This window comes from Nuphar pumila, chromosome 9, assembly GCF_984573655.1.
Source record: "Nuphar pumila chromosome 9, dmNupPumi1.hap1.1, whole genome shotgun sequence".
Taxonomy (NCBI): Eukaryota; Viridiplantae; Streptophyta; class Magnoliopsida; order Nymphaeales; family Nymphaeaceae; genus Nuphar; species Nuphar pumila.
In genome coordinates this window covers 3,079,533-3,093,881 of record NC_143257.1, presented here as the reverse complement: position 1 = coordinate 3,093,881, position 14,349 = coordinate 3,079,533, and positions in this window count along the sequence as shown.

Genomic DNA, 14,349 nt, shown 5'->3' with positions numbered 1-14,349 from the left:
AGATTAGGAGAGTAGTTACTAATTTTAATTAGTTTAGAAACAACCTCTTTTGAAAAACACATTTTTGAGGAAGACTTATTTTAGAATTTCTAAAAATTTAGAGGAGTTTTCTGAAAAATTATATAAACCTAATTTTTTTATTATAAATAGAAGTTTTCCAGCACACCTCCATGTTTTTCCTTTTTGAGAAAATGCAAACCTCTTCTCCCTCTTCTCTTCTCTTCCTCCTCCTCTTCGTTCTCAACGGGTTCTCCCTCGAGCTCTTCCTTTCTCCCTTTGATTCATCTGGCTTCTAATATTTTTCTATCACCAGTTATTCTTGCCTTGGTCGATGGAGGTTCATGCAGCTCAGAGAGAAAAACTACATTCTTTTTCTCAACCCTTCCATCGAAAGCGGATCATACGGTTTGCTTCTTCTCCCCAGTTTCACTGTAGTTTTAGTTTTTGCATATCATAAATCATAGCATTGCACATAGTTTCATTTGATCATTGCATATTCATCGTATTTAGATTAGATTAGTTTAGATTCAGCATATAAAAATAGAAAAATAAAGAAATATACATAGCTTAATCTAGTATTAGCCATTTTCTTGATTTGCACATAGGATCTGAATAGTTTATTAAAATCGATAGTTCTAACCTAGGAGCTTCTGTTATTTTTATGAATTTTAAGTTAGTTTAGGTTCAAATTTAGGTAGACTTACTTTATATCATATTCTTTATTTTTGGTGTTTATTAGATTAAATTATTTTAAATTAATTAATTAATCAGTTTAGGGTTTTTATAGTTTCTTTTATTTCTTTTTAATTTTTGTCAATTAGATCTGAATGGTTTCAGTTTATTTTTAGCACTCAATTATTTTAGTTAGTGTTTAGTTCATGTTCTTTCTTTCTATTAATTCCTTACATTAGTTTTCGTTTAATTATTAGTTTAAATTAGATAAATCGGTAGATAAATAGATTAGTTATTTTAATTTTTATTATTTCAGCTGAATAGATAGTTTATTTACTATTTTTATTGGTTAGTTAAATAATTATTTACTTTCAAAAATTAATGTGTAGTACTTGAATTATAAAATCATCTTTTTCATTCAAATAGCTTTTTTTATTAAGTAGCGAAAGTAGCCGATTTAGGTAGTTTTTAATTAGTAATTTTAATTTCATGTTTTAATTCCTATTTTCACATTAACCGGATCAAAATTGTTTTAGTTTAATTTTGTTAGATTAATTGATATGAGTTTAGTATAATTAGTTTTGTTAAACAATTAGCCAAAATTCTATTTTTTACAATTAGCATCTTTCTTGAATTAATTAGTGAGTTTAAATATTTTTGTTTTGTTATTGATTCCAGAATTAACTAGTTAGCTTAGATTCTTTTTATTGTTAGTTAGTTACTTTAGCTTTTAATTTCATGTATAAATCATTTAGATTAGATTAGAAATCAATAGTCGATTCTTGTTCTATGTGTTAATTCATAAGAATATGTTAGTTAGATTATTTAGGTTAATTTCTACTTTTTAACTTTATTTGTTAATTCTAGAAATTCATACAACATATAGTTTATTAGGTTCATTTGGTTTAGTTTTTCTTATCTTTTAGATTAGTTGTTACAAATTAGTATCTTGTTTGTTCATAGTTAGTTTTGTTATTTCGTCTTTTAGCTATTTAGTTTGTTATAAGTTAGTTCATAGTTTCATGTAGTTAGTTTAATTCATGATTTTGTGTTTTTTAGCTAAAACTAACCTTGAATTTTTATGTTTTGTTTTGTTTTGTATTTCGTGTTTTGAATCTTGGAGGAAAGTGTTTAGATGTGCGGTGAGCCATTTTTCATACTTCCAAAGAGCTCTCTGAGGTTCTTAAAAGGTCCTCACAAAAGGCCCCTCAGAGAGTCCTCAACAATAAGCAAAGGAATATCAAATAAATAAGAGACATCAAAAAGGGACTAGAAACTCGAAGTACTGAAGACTTTTCTCTTTTTTCTAGCTTAGGATTTATTTTATTTCATTAATTGGGTTTATAATAAAGTACTTTATTTTTATTTGTTTAAGCCCTTTGCAGGGGCAACGCTCTCATTTATTTAGTTAATTAATTTTTATTTTTAAGGAAATAAAGAGTAGCTTAGTTATTTATGGAATACAAAGTATTTTTCCTATTTCCTGAGATCGACTTGGACTCCACCACTCATGTGAGTCATTTTTTATATATTTTGGTGTATGGCTTTCACACTTGTTTTTACTTAAAATATCTTTTTAAAAATTATTTTCCAAAACTCACACCAATTTCAATATTTGCTAAGTAAAGGTTAATACTCTGATAAGTTTTTTTTAAAAGGGTTTGTTCTCTGGTAAATAATTGAGACAATGCTGCAAAGGCTGCAAGTTGTGTTTTTATATAATAAGGTTCTGGTTTATTTTTTTTACCTAGTACAGTCTTCTAACATTTTGATATTACAGAAAAGTGGTTTTAATTTTTCTAAAAACCTCATAGTGTTTTATTTTTTAGCAAAAACTAGTTTGAATCTAGTTATGATCCAAATTGAGTTAAGTTTATATCCAAAATTTATTTAGTATAATTTATCCACTATATAGTACTTTTTTTTATTCGATAAATTTTTTTTTTGCATCCAGTTAGGATATACTTTGGATGTGATGCCCCAAAATTTAAGAGGATTTTTTTTTTAAATAGCAGCGGAAACAAAAAATATTATAGGGTTAAGAATTTCGGAACATTACCGAGAAGAGCAAACCCAAAACATTTATTCCATTTCATTATCACTGAAAATTAACGTTAGAGTTTTAAATAATATAAACAATTACATTACAATAAACCCAAGCGATCCCTGGAACAATAAATCCAAAAATCTCGATCTGAAGCCTCATCCCGCAGCCGCTCATAAACCCTATTCTTTACCTGAAAAATAGTAAATTGATTGAAATTAGACTACCACGTCTAAGTAGGAAAACTGTAATTTTTCTTGCAGGTATATCATGTGTCAAGTATGTGATGTGGGTGTCGTGTGTGATTTTCAGCTTATACAGAAGCACGTAAAAAAGTCTATACAAACAACAATAACATACATATATCTAAGCAGGTAAGTAGATTATGCAACAGTTATAATTAAGCAAGTAAAACATTTTATGCAACTACACTAATTAAGCAAGTAAGGTATTAAACAATTAAAGTATATTCTACAACAACAATAACAATAACATGCATAACATCCATATAACATCCACAATATGAATTCAATTATCTCATATCTACACATTTCAAGATTTCGATTCATCACAAGCTCATAATATAAAATATGTCGAAATAATATGAAAATGTCTCTCTAGTATCTCCACTCACTGTGATACCTAACTGTTCTAAATATTGATTATTTTATCTTATCCCGCGGGTACACACGGGTTGAGGCAACCATCACAGAAGAGAACGTTCGGGGGTATATTATTCAAAGTTGTTTTATTAACCCGAACATTCTAACTGAGACTGAAATCCCAAGGGAGCGGCCAGTGACCGAGAGAACCTCCCAAAGGCCAAAACCAAAACAGGATGCATCCCTAACTTCTGAAGAAGAACAAAGAGCTACCACCTATGACATATTGGTAGTCCGGGTCCCCCCAACTCCGAGGACTGGGGGCCAACGAGTCATTTTAGCTCGAACAAATAAACATGTCCCTGAAGTTTTGTACCACCTACCCTCTCCAAGGTAAGCCCAAATCTGAGTGGGTTAATCTTTTTATTTAATTATTTTCTCGAATCACAGGAGCATTTTCCCAACTACCTTCTACTACCATAGTAGTAAGTTCCCAACCTTAGTCGTTTTCCCAAGGTATAAACATCACATTTTTTTTCTTGATTGCACACCCACTCAGAGTGCTCCGATACCTTTAAACTAGTCAAGCACGGATGCTCCGATACCTTTAAACCAGTTAGGCTACAGAAATTAAATTTAAGTTTCTCATTAATGTTATGATCATTATCCAGAATGCTTCAGTACCTTTAAACCGTCAAGCACCAAGTAACTGTATCAGGCATTCAACCCATATTGCCCATTAGGCAAGGTTTTCCAATGTAATACCCTACTAAGTTAGACTACCTTTTATATGCTATAGCATATTTAACAACATATTGCAATATCAACTCAACAAGACATACAAGAGAATGTATCTCAGACATTAATCTGAGAAAGCATATGAGTGAATCAAACTTAATCTGAGAAGCATATGAGTTCCACTAAAACAAATCACGACCAACATACTTCAAACTATGAGAAAGAAGCTTATGAGACTGCAACATATTTAATTTCATACATCATCATGCATACAACCGTATAAGCTTGTACATGATCACAAGTACTCAAATCTGATCACAACCCACAAAATAATAAGAAAATCAAACTTAATAGCAATCCACAAAATAACGTATTACCCAAGTATTAAAACCATCAAAATAATATAACATCTTTAGACTATCACGCATTTCTGATTAATTGTGTTAATATGTCAACCACGCAAACTCGCAATTTACTGTTTAAACATATTACAAATTCTGATTAGCTGTTTCAACCTTGAAAACAGGCAAACCAGATTTTTAAATTTTTCTTGAAAGCAATGCAGCATAATCGCATAACCACAACCTATTTGAATCTGGTTTTATTTTTCTGACCATTCACAAATATATTGGTAAACATAACAGAACTATAAGTTGTGTAGATCCGATGCAAACTTTGAACATTCTCAAATACCCAATATAGCAGACAATCATTGCATGTGTCAAATGCTAAGGATTTGACTTATTTCAACCTGTGTTACACAACCTATATTATCTTTCAAGGGATGAAGTTATATTTATTGGGCAAAGATGATACAACAAGAAAACCTGCTAGTTGAATGTTGAACGTCAAGATCTCGCAGTATTGACATTAGCATAGACTTGATTAACTAAATGGCATGTTAACTATTCCACTATCTTTGTACAGAATATGAACAACTAATTAACATTAGCCAGTAGGCTGAAAACCTACAACACATCAAGGATAAAATACCTTTGTTTATTAATTCAAGATTTTGATTAAAGACAACAATCTCAAATAATAACTGTAACTTCTACCATAGATCATGAGTTCTAAACATTTATTTCATTCACCAGGTTGATCAATATAATAAGGAAGCATGCATACACAGAAATGAAACATGCATCATTCGTCGGTGATTTTATCACAGTTCTCAAAACCAACTATTCAGGAAAAACCCAAATCCAGTGTCTATCGAACACTTTAAGGTTTCAGACCCTGACCATTTGTATAATTACCAGGAATTTCTTAAAGTATACATGTTTTAATGATATACAAATGTGTAAGACCATAAATGAACACATGCAATCAGAGGAATTCAGATCTGATAACAATGAATAGAAATCAAGTCTGATAACAGATAGTTAAAAACATAGGTATTCAGACTTAATGTCAGTTAATAACAGCACAGGAATAGATAAATGACTAGAAATCAAATCTGATAGCAGGTTAGACTTTACTAAATTAAACAAACTTAAATTAGCACAACAAGGGTTTCATAAACAATCCTATGTAATATTAAATGAAGCAGACTCAAAGGATCGGCTAACAGTCAATCACATAACATACTATGTTCTGCTAACCTGCTACTAAAAGAATTACTATTATTTATGGACCCCTTCACGTCTTAACAATTTATGCATTAAAATAGCGACTGACATAACTGAGTAATCCTAAAATGTATTACAGCGTACAACCAAGAATCGAACCCCCCTTCCGTATTTGGTTTATCGGGTCCCAAAATAGGAAACCCCCAAATTGATTGGATTTGAGATTTTGGGGTTAGGGCTAGGCAAGAAGCCCCCAAGATTCTGAATCTATTACATGATCTTTTTTTTTTTTTTGAAATCGAAACTCCTTTTATTACAAGCATACTGAAACCCCCAAATCGTTGATTTGGGGTTTCAGGATTAGGGGTTCATCGAACATCCCTAGTGCAGCAACCTAGGGTTTCTGGCATCGACGCCCCTCCCTCTTCTTTCTTTGGAATCCGACAACCCACTCCCCATGCTCGACACACAGAATACCCAAAAGAAGAAAAAGAACAGGAAAACCTACTTGTTCCTGCAAAGAGAAGGTGGTGGTCGCGGTTGGGGAGGTCGCCGACGACTCCGGTTGCAGGGATGGCAGCAACAGATGGTCGGGAGGCTTGCCGACGACGATACTCTATCGACGTGCACAAGATCACCAGAGAGGAAGAGAGAGATGAGAGGTGAGAGAGCGAGAAGACAGAAACAGATAGAAGAGGAGAGTGAGAGGAAGAGAGAGAAGAGGGGATTTGTAGGAGGGTGGCCCCCAAAACGGAAGGGCCGTTACCCCCACCCCGGCGGTTGTGCTACCCCTTTCCCCCAGCCCCTTTGCGATTTCCCCTTACAAGGGTTAGGGTTCACTTTGAACCCTAACCAGCTTTGTTTTATCAGGCAACCAATATCGGGTTGCCTTATATTACATTTTTTTTCTTTACTTACAGTATGTACGGAGGGCGCAGTCCGGGTCTGGGTCCGGGTCCAAGACCGAGACCCGAAATCCAACCATAAGTTGGATCCGAGGTTCACTTGCAGCGTGAGACCACAGATTTGCCTAGAATTTGGATCTGCAGGTTGGATCCGTATGTATCCAACCATTAAGGTATATTTAATATATTTGCTATTATATTTCTATTATTATTGTTTCTTCCCCAATATATATATATATATATATATATATATATATATATATATATATATATATATATATATATATATATATATATATATATATATATATTATACATACGTTTATATATGGATCCTGCATTCAAAAAATTTCTCTATATTACACGATTGAAACTATGGATCCAAATGATGTAATTTGGATCCAAACCTTCAGTAGATGAATATGGCTCCAAAATAAACTATTATAGATCCTATATAAAGTTTTCTCCTTTAAGATCTGATTATAAATTCGCAGATCCACATAATAAGTTTTGGATTCAATATCAACAATAACCATGATATCGATGTTCCAATATCAAGGATCCAAACAAAAATTAAAATCTACTATTAGGTATTTATCTGGATCCAATTATCGAAGATCCAAATAGTATTTTAAGGATCCGTCATCAAAGATCCGAATAGGACATCCGAGATCCAACCCATTTGCTTAAAATCCCTTCTTGGTTATCCAATTAAAATGTTCGAGATCTATTAACTAAGATTCAAATGGAAAATCGAAGTTCTGAACAGGGTATTAAGGTTCCAACATTGAAGATCCAAATAGAATATCTGATATCTGAATACAAATAACACATACAAAAATAAAAATATCTGATATTCAGTTCAAGAACATAAATTTCAAGTTTATTTACCAGATAAAATTCATGGGTATTACATTGGATCTCTACCCTAGTATGAGAGAGGAATTTTCTAGTGTATCTATTTTTTTATACTAAAATATTGTGTGTTTGCATATTATTTTTCTGATATGCTTGATATTTTGTTCATGTTTGGATCAAAATATATTTGGATCTAGTATGACTTAGTATTAATCCAGTTTTTATGTGTGAAGGTTAATTAGAATAGGATCCATTGAATCTTATCAATATTTGATCATATGTTTTATTCAAGTAGGTGTCATAGACCTTCGTTCGATTTGAAAAAATATTATGGATCTGGTTGAACCTGTATGGATCTAGATAGATCTAGTTCAATAAGTTTAGATCCTGTTAATAAGTTTTGGATCCAAGAAACACCAATAAACATGTTTGCAATATTATTATACCTGAATGAGATATTTTATGAGTTTTTGAAGTTATTTAGATATGGAGCAAATAACTTAATATGGATCAAATATTGAGATCCAATTTGAAATTATTTTATGACTCAAAACTCATGGTGTGAAATATGTACATGATATAGGTGAGTTGGATCTATATGAGTTCTGAGAACATTCTTATATGATTGCATTACATGTGCTTATGGATATACTTGTTTGACTATATGGATCTATTGTAGTTCCAAACTAATGTCGTTCAGGTTTATTTAACTTGGTTATGTGAAACTATGTATATTTTTTATGCATGTATAATCTTTTGGATAGTAACAAATTAGATATTTAGATCTAATAAGAAGTTTTGTATGGGTCGTGGTTTGACCTAGATAGATCTAGATAAGAATAGTGTTGGATGTAAGATGTTGATCCATTTGAATTATGGATAAATCTTTTTGTGATCTATAATTTTATTTTGCATAATATCTATTTGAATATTAATATGGATCATGTTGGACTTGATGGATAACTTTTCAAGTTAGGTTTTGGATATGGACTCATACAAATCCAATGAATTTGAATATAGAGTGGATCTAGAAATGGATCTGAACTTGTATAAGATTAAAGCCTTGGAATGTGTTTATCTTGTTTGGCATATCAAAATGGTAATGAGATCTCTCATTGGATATGAATCTGATATATATCTAAATTGGATTGTGATATGGAGTTTTATGCTTTACTTCACGATGAAAAATAAACTTAGTTTATGAATATCCTCATGATGGCGATATATCATGAAGGGAAAGTCTAGATAGTGTATGTAAAACCTCATAATGTCATGACTTAATATGCATATTGCTTGAATACAATGCATTAGAAAATTGAAAGTTGTATTATAATTTTACACATATACGGGGATATATTTATTTTATAATCATCATAAGTTATGTTCTTTATGATTTGTAAATACATGAAAGGGTATTTTTTATGCTTTAGAAGCTTATGCATGAAATGCAACATGGTGTTAATTAGTCATATTTATGACTATTTGAATCTTGATATACTAATCAGGTGAAAGTTAACTTGATGTGAATTTAAACATGTTGTATATGCTAATGATGTACATGGATAGTGGGACTATGGTAAAAGTTTGAAAAGTGAAAGTATTTGCCTCATGAATTAAAGAAAATTCATAGTACTCCACTAGTATGCGTGTGGACATTATGATGTCCTATGATATGGTCATGGAAGAGCTATAAGAACCCATTGACTATGTAAGACCCACATTATGGTGTATTCACTTTTTTTTATAAACTATAGCTTGCATGGTTGAGTATGCAGTGAATGGTGAATACTGAAAATAAATTGTTGCATATTAAGAGTTATGATGAAAATTATGACATAATGAAAAGCCTATATAGTTATGTGAAATGAGTGCATAAAAGAATCATTATTAAAAAATAACCTACTCTGTGCATAACCTCATGATAAATATATATCATGAACGAGAAATCCAACTAGTGTACGTAAAACTTCATAATATCATGGTTAAATGCATACTGTATATGAAAAAATATCATAGTTCATATGATGATGAAAAAGTCCACATGACTATGTGAAAAGTAACCCATAGTATGTGTGAAAACCTTATACTTGAATATGAATAATTAAAAGTTTACATGATTATGTAAAAAATAACCTAAAATATGTGAAAAAATGTCATACCTACATATTGATGTAATTCTTGAAATAATGCATGGCTTATTGAGTGCATGTTTTATCATAAAGTATTGTATATGATACATGATGCACCGGTTGTGATATAATATGGGTGTTCGTCCCATATGGATCTAGGGTGCATCATTAGATTCTCATAAGAGAATCCAGTGACTCAAAGTAGTGGGTCAAAAATCCCAAGACCCACTTACGTAAGTGGACCTTTGAGTTATGAGCCACTGAATTAGTGGTGGACCCACAACTCATTGGATTCCAAACATGTTTGAAAATCCAAAAAAACTGATAAGGCTGGAATTAGCTATTTAGGGGGAGGCTCATTAACCCAACCCCTACCTTTGCAGGAAACATGGACGTGAATCTAGCAAATTTCCCTTGAAGCAAGCAGGCCGGTTAAATCCAATATATTCTCTCTTCTCCCCCTCACTATCTATCATGTACAACATGAGTCCTTAATTTGTTGGGGACAGATTGGCCCTTCTGATGAAGATCAGTATAGAATTGTTGGGTGCTGCTTGTATGGCAGGCTGTCCAGAATGAGAGAAATTCCCCTATCTTTAGGGAGGAATTTTCTAGTATGTTGTTGATGGCTGCTCACATCCTCTAGATATCTTCGTTATTGCTACTTTTCAATGGGAGAAGGACAATGTAATTGGGATTTGACTTATTTTATCTTTCTTTTCGAGCTTGTTTCTATCCTTAATGGTTAAACTCACCTCAACCACTTTTAACCTGTAATGTCTTCCACCATTCTATTTTTCAATAAATGTAATTTTGTTTTTTCCTTAAAAAAAAGAAAAGAAAAGAAAAGTTCATGATTACCCAATTAGGCCCCATCCTTTCTCACCTCCTGATGCAGCGAGAGATTGGTGATTTGATGATCGTGGGTGCCGACGTTAGAGATACTCTCACAATGCGTGATCAGTCATGCAAAGTTAATTAAAATTTCAGAAAAAATGTTGAATATAGGGTGGTCTGAACAATCGATCCACCTTAATTATTTACTAAAAAAATTTTAATGAACTACAATGAATAATGAAGAAAGGAACTTAGGAAATGGAAATAGCGGCTGGCAAGAAAGTCAAAAGTGAAAGGCGGTTGTAGAAATTAAACTTGACAGAGGAAAACTCAGAAAAAAAATATCAATCTTCTTCAGCCTACGTAACCCTAAGGTCGGGTATTTATAGAATGCATAATGGATCTGGATCTCGGGTCTAATCCCTAGACCCGAGATTAAATCGATGCTGCTGACATGCTGGATCACCCATGTGTTGGACCACTGCCAACATGTATGCTTCAGACCTTTGCTCGCCTGGAATAGGTATGCAGGGGCACGTCCCTGAATCATGGTACCATGCTCGAGGTCAGATCCATCACCTGGGTCTGATCGTCCATCCCATTGGGGTTGAGATCCCGTGCCAATCCTGGGTCGCTTGGTAGAGGTCCGGCCTGGTCCTGCTCTGTATCATTCTTTTCTGGTTAGGAAGAAGTCGGCTCTGATGACTTATTGTCACAACAATATGCATATAGATCAGACACATTGAAGATAGGCGAAATGCGTCAATCTTCGGGCAAATGAAGGAGGTAGGCATTCAGACCCAATCGCCAGAGGATCTTGAAAGGGCCATGTTTCTTGGGGCTCAACTTACCATAAGTACCCACTGGGAAACACTCAAGATGCAGGTAAGCCCATACTAACTGACCCACTTAAAATTGGACATCATGACAGCCTTGGTCCATAAAAGCTTTGTATGCTTCATAGTTTTCCACGAGTTTGGCTCGCACCTGTTGGTGAATATCATGCATATACTCTACAATGTCAAAAGTATCTAGGGTTGGATCTTGGAGGCTAGTCATGAGTGCTAGATCAACTACATGCGTCGGTGAACGCTCACAGACCACTTGAAAAGGGGATTTGTCGATGGACCGGTTGATAGAACTATTGTAGACAAAGTCGGCTTGCGGGAAGACTAGGTCCCATGTCTTGACATTCTCCCCCATGAGACTTCTTAGTAGGTTCCCTAAGGTGCGATTCACAACCTTTGTTTGTCCATCGGTTTGGGGGTGATAGACACTACTGAACTAGAGCTTGGTTTTCAATAAGGTCCACAATGACTTCCAAAAATGACTCATGAATCGAGTGTCATGATTTGAGGTGATCAAGTGAGGCAACCCATGGAAACGTGCCACATCCTTAAAGTAGTATGAGGCTACTAGGGAGGCATTCGTGGTTCACTTACATGGGACAAAAATAGCCATTTTGGAAAACTGGTCAACCATAACTAATATCGAGTCAAAACATCGCGAGATCCTGGGAAGGCCCACGATGAAATCCATAGAGACGTGCTCCCATGGCCGCTCAGGGATGGGTAATGGAGTATAGAGACCGCTATTCTGATGTCGACCCTTGGACACTTGACACACCCAGCAACCCTAGACAAACTTGACAACTTCTTTATGCATTTTGGGCCAAAAGTAGCATTCATTTAACAGTACAAATGTTTTATCATGTCAAAAATTCCAAGCTAGTCCCCCTTCTTGTAATTCAGAGATCAATTGCAGCCTAAGAGAGAATGTTGGCACACATAACTTATTACCTCGAAAGAGGTAACCGTGATGCATAGTGAATTGTGGATCTGTCGTGCTGGTGGAGGAGAGGCACCCTTCCCAGACCTGCTAAAAATCAAGGTCCATCGGGTACAACTCCTTGCATTGTCCAAACCCAATCACCTGCACGAACATAGTCATTAAAAGACTATTCTTTCTGCTGAGTGTGTCTGCTACCTTGTTGAGAGTACCCGATTGATGACGAATCGTAAAAGTGTACTCTTGCAAGAAGCTGACCCACTTGGCATGCCTCACACTCAACTTCTTTTGACTGTTTAAATACTTTAACGCCTCATGATCCCTGTACAAGACGAACTCCTTATAAATGAGATAGTGCCTCCAGTAACGAAGGGCTTGTACAATGACATAAAACTCGACATCATAAGTAGAATATTGGCGTCTTGCCTGAGTCAGTTTTTTCACTAAAGAACACAATAGGCCTGCGGTTCTGACTCAGAACGACACCAATCTCCACTTTTAAGGCATCACACTCAACTTCAAAAACTGTGCTAAAATCAGGAAGTACTAGAACGGAGGCACTAGTCATTTTCTCTTTGATGAGCATGAAAGTTTTGCCCGCTACCGAGGTCCACTGAAAACTAGCACCCTTTAGACATTCCGTGATAGGGGCCATGAGGGTGCTAAAATTTCTAACAAAATGATGGTAGAAGGTGACCAACCCATGGAAACTACAGATCTCTCCTATAGTCCGTAGGCTAAGCCATTCTACAATCGCTCAAACTTTGACGGGATCAACCTTCACTCCATCAGACGACACTATAAAACACGCAAATGACTTAAATGATTAAACAAAGAGGAATTATAAACCATGATGCCATCAAAATAGATGACAAATCATCTGATACAAGGACACAACACTTGGGTCATTATATTCATGAAAGTACTTGGAGCATTCGATAACCTGAAGGGTATGACTAACCACTCGTACAACCCATCATGTGTCTTGAATGTCATTTTTCACTCATCCCCTTCCCAGATACGGATTTGGTGGTACCCATTTTTTAAATTGATTTTTAAAAAAATGGTGGCACCAGCCAGCATATCAAACATGTCATCCAACCGGAGAATGGGGAAACAATATTTGATAGTGATGCGATTGATTGCCCTACTGTCAACTCACATGCGCATGGACCCATCTTTCTTGGGAGTGAGCAGAGCAGGTACTGCACAAGGGCTATCACTCCCATGAATGAACCCCTTTTGCAGTAGCTCTTGGATCTGTCTCAACAATTCGACATGCTCTAACGAGTTCATGAGATACACAGGTAGGTTTGATAGACTCGATCCGGGGACAAAATTTATAGCATGTTGCACCACCCTTATCGAAGGTAGGCCATCGGGAAGGTCGTCTGGCATGACATCACAAAACTCCTTGACAAGGGGTGTGATTTCCGCGAAAATGGGCAGAGACGTACTCATAGTCAGTTTGGCCACCAGGGCATAACAATAATCGTCCTCCCTGCAGTGACTCAAGAAAGTCTGATAGGATAGGTCTGTGAGCCGGGAAACTAGCTCGGGCTTATCCACAGTGGAAAAACCGGTCTCCTTGATAGGAAGGAGGATTATTTTATGCCCTTTGAAAACAAACGAGTACGTGTTCCTACGACCACCATGAATAGTCTTACGATCAAACTAACAGGGACGTCCCAAGAGAATATGACAGGCACTCATAGGGGCCACATCACACCACACTTCATCGTGGTAATGCTTTCTTATAGAGAATCTGACTAGACATCGTTGGGTGATGGTGACTTCATTTCCCCTTTTGAACCACGCCATTTTGTATGGTTGAGCCAATTTTTCCGTTTTCAAATTCAGGGTGGACACAACATTTTCAGAAACCATGTTTTTACAAGCTTCAGTGTCAATGATGACATCACATGCATGGCCCTCACAATTGCACCTGGTTCTAAAGATGTTATTTCGCAACCATTTTGTGGGGGACAACTCTCAGAGTATGGTTAGAATATGACGAATATACAATAAATTCTCGATGTTACCATCGAACTCTATAACTTCTCCTTTATGCTCCCCCTCAACCAAGGACTCACCTTCACTTTCACTATCTGACGATGACTCGACCACGGGTTCTATGAAATGGGCGTTCTTGGTCATGGTGGGGCACTTTGAGGCCATGTATCCTAACTCTTGACACCTAAAGCA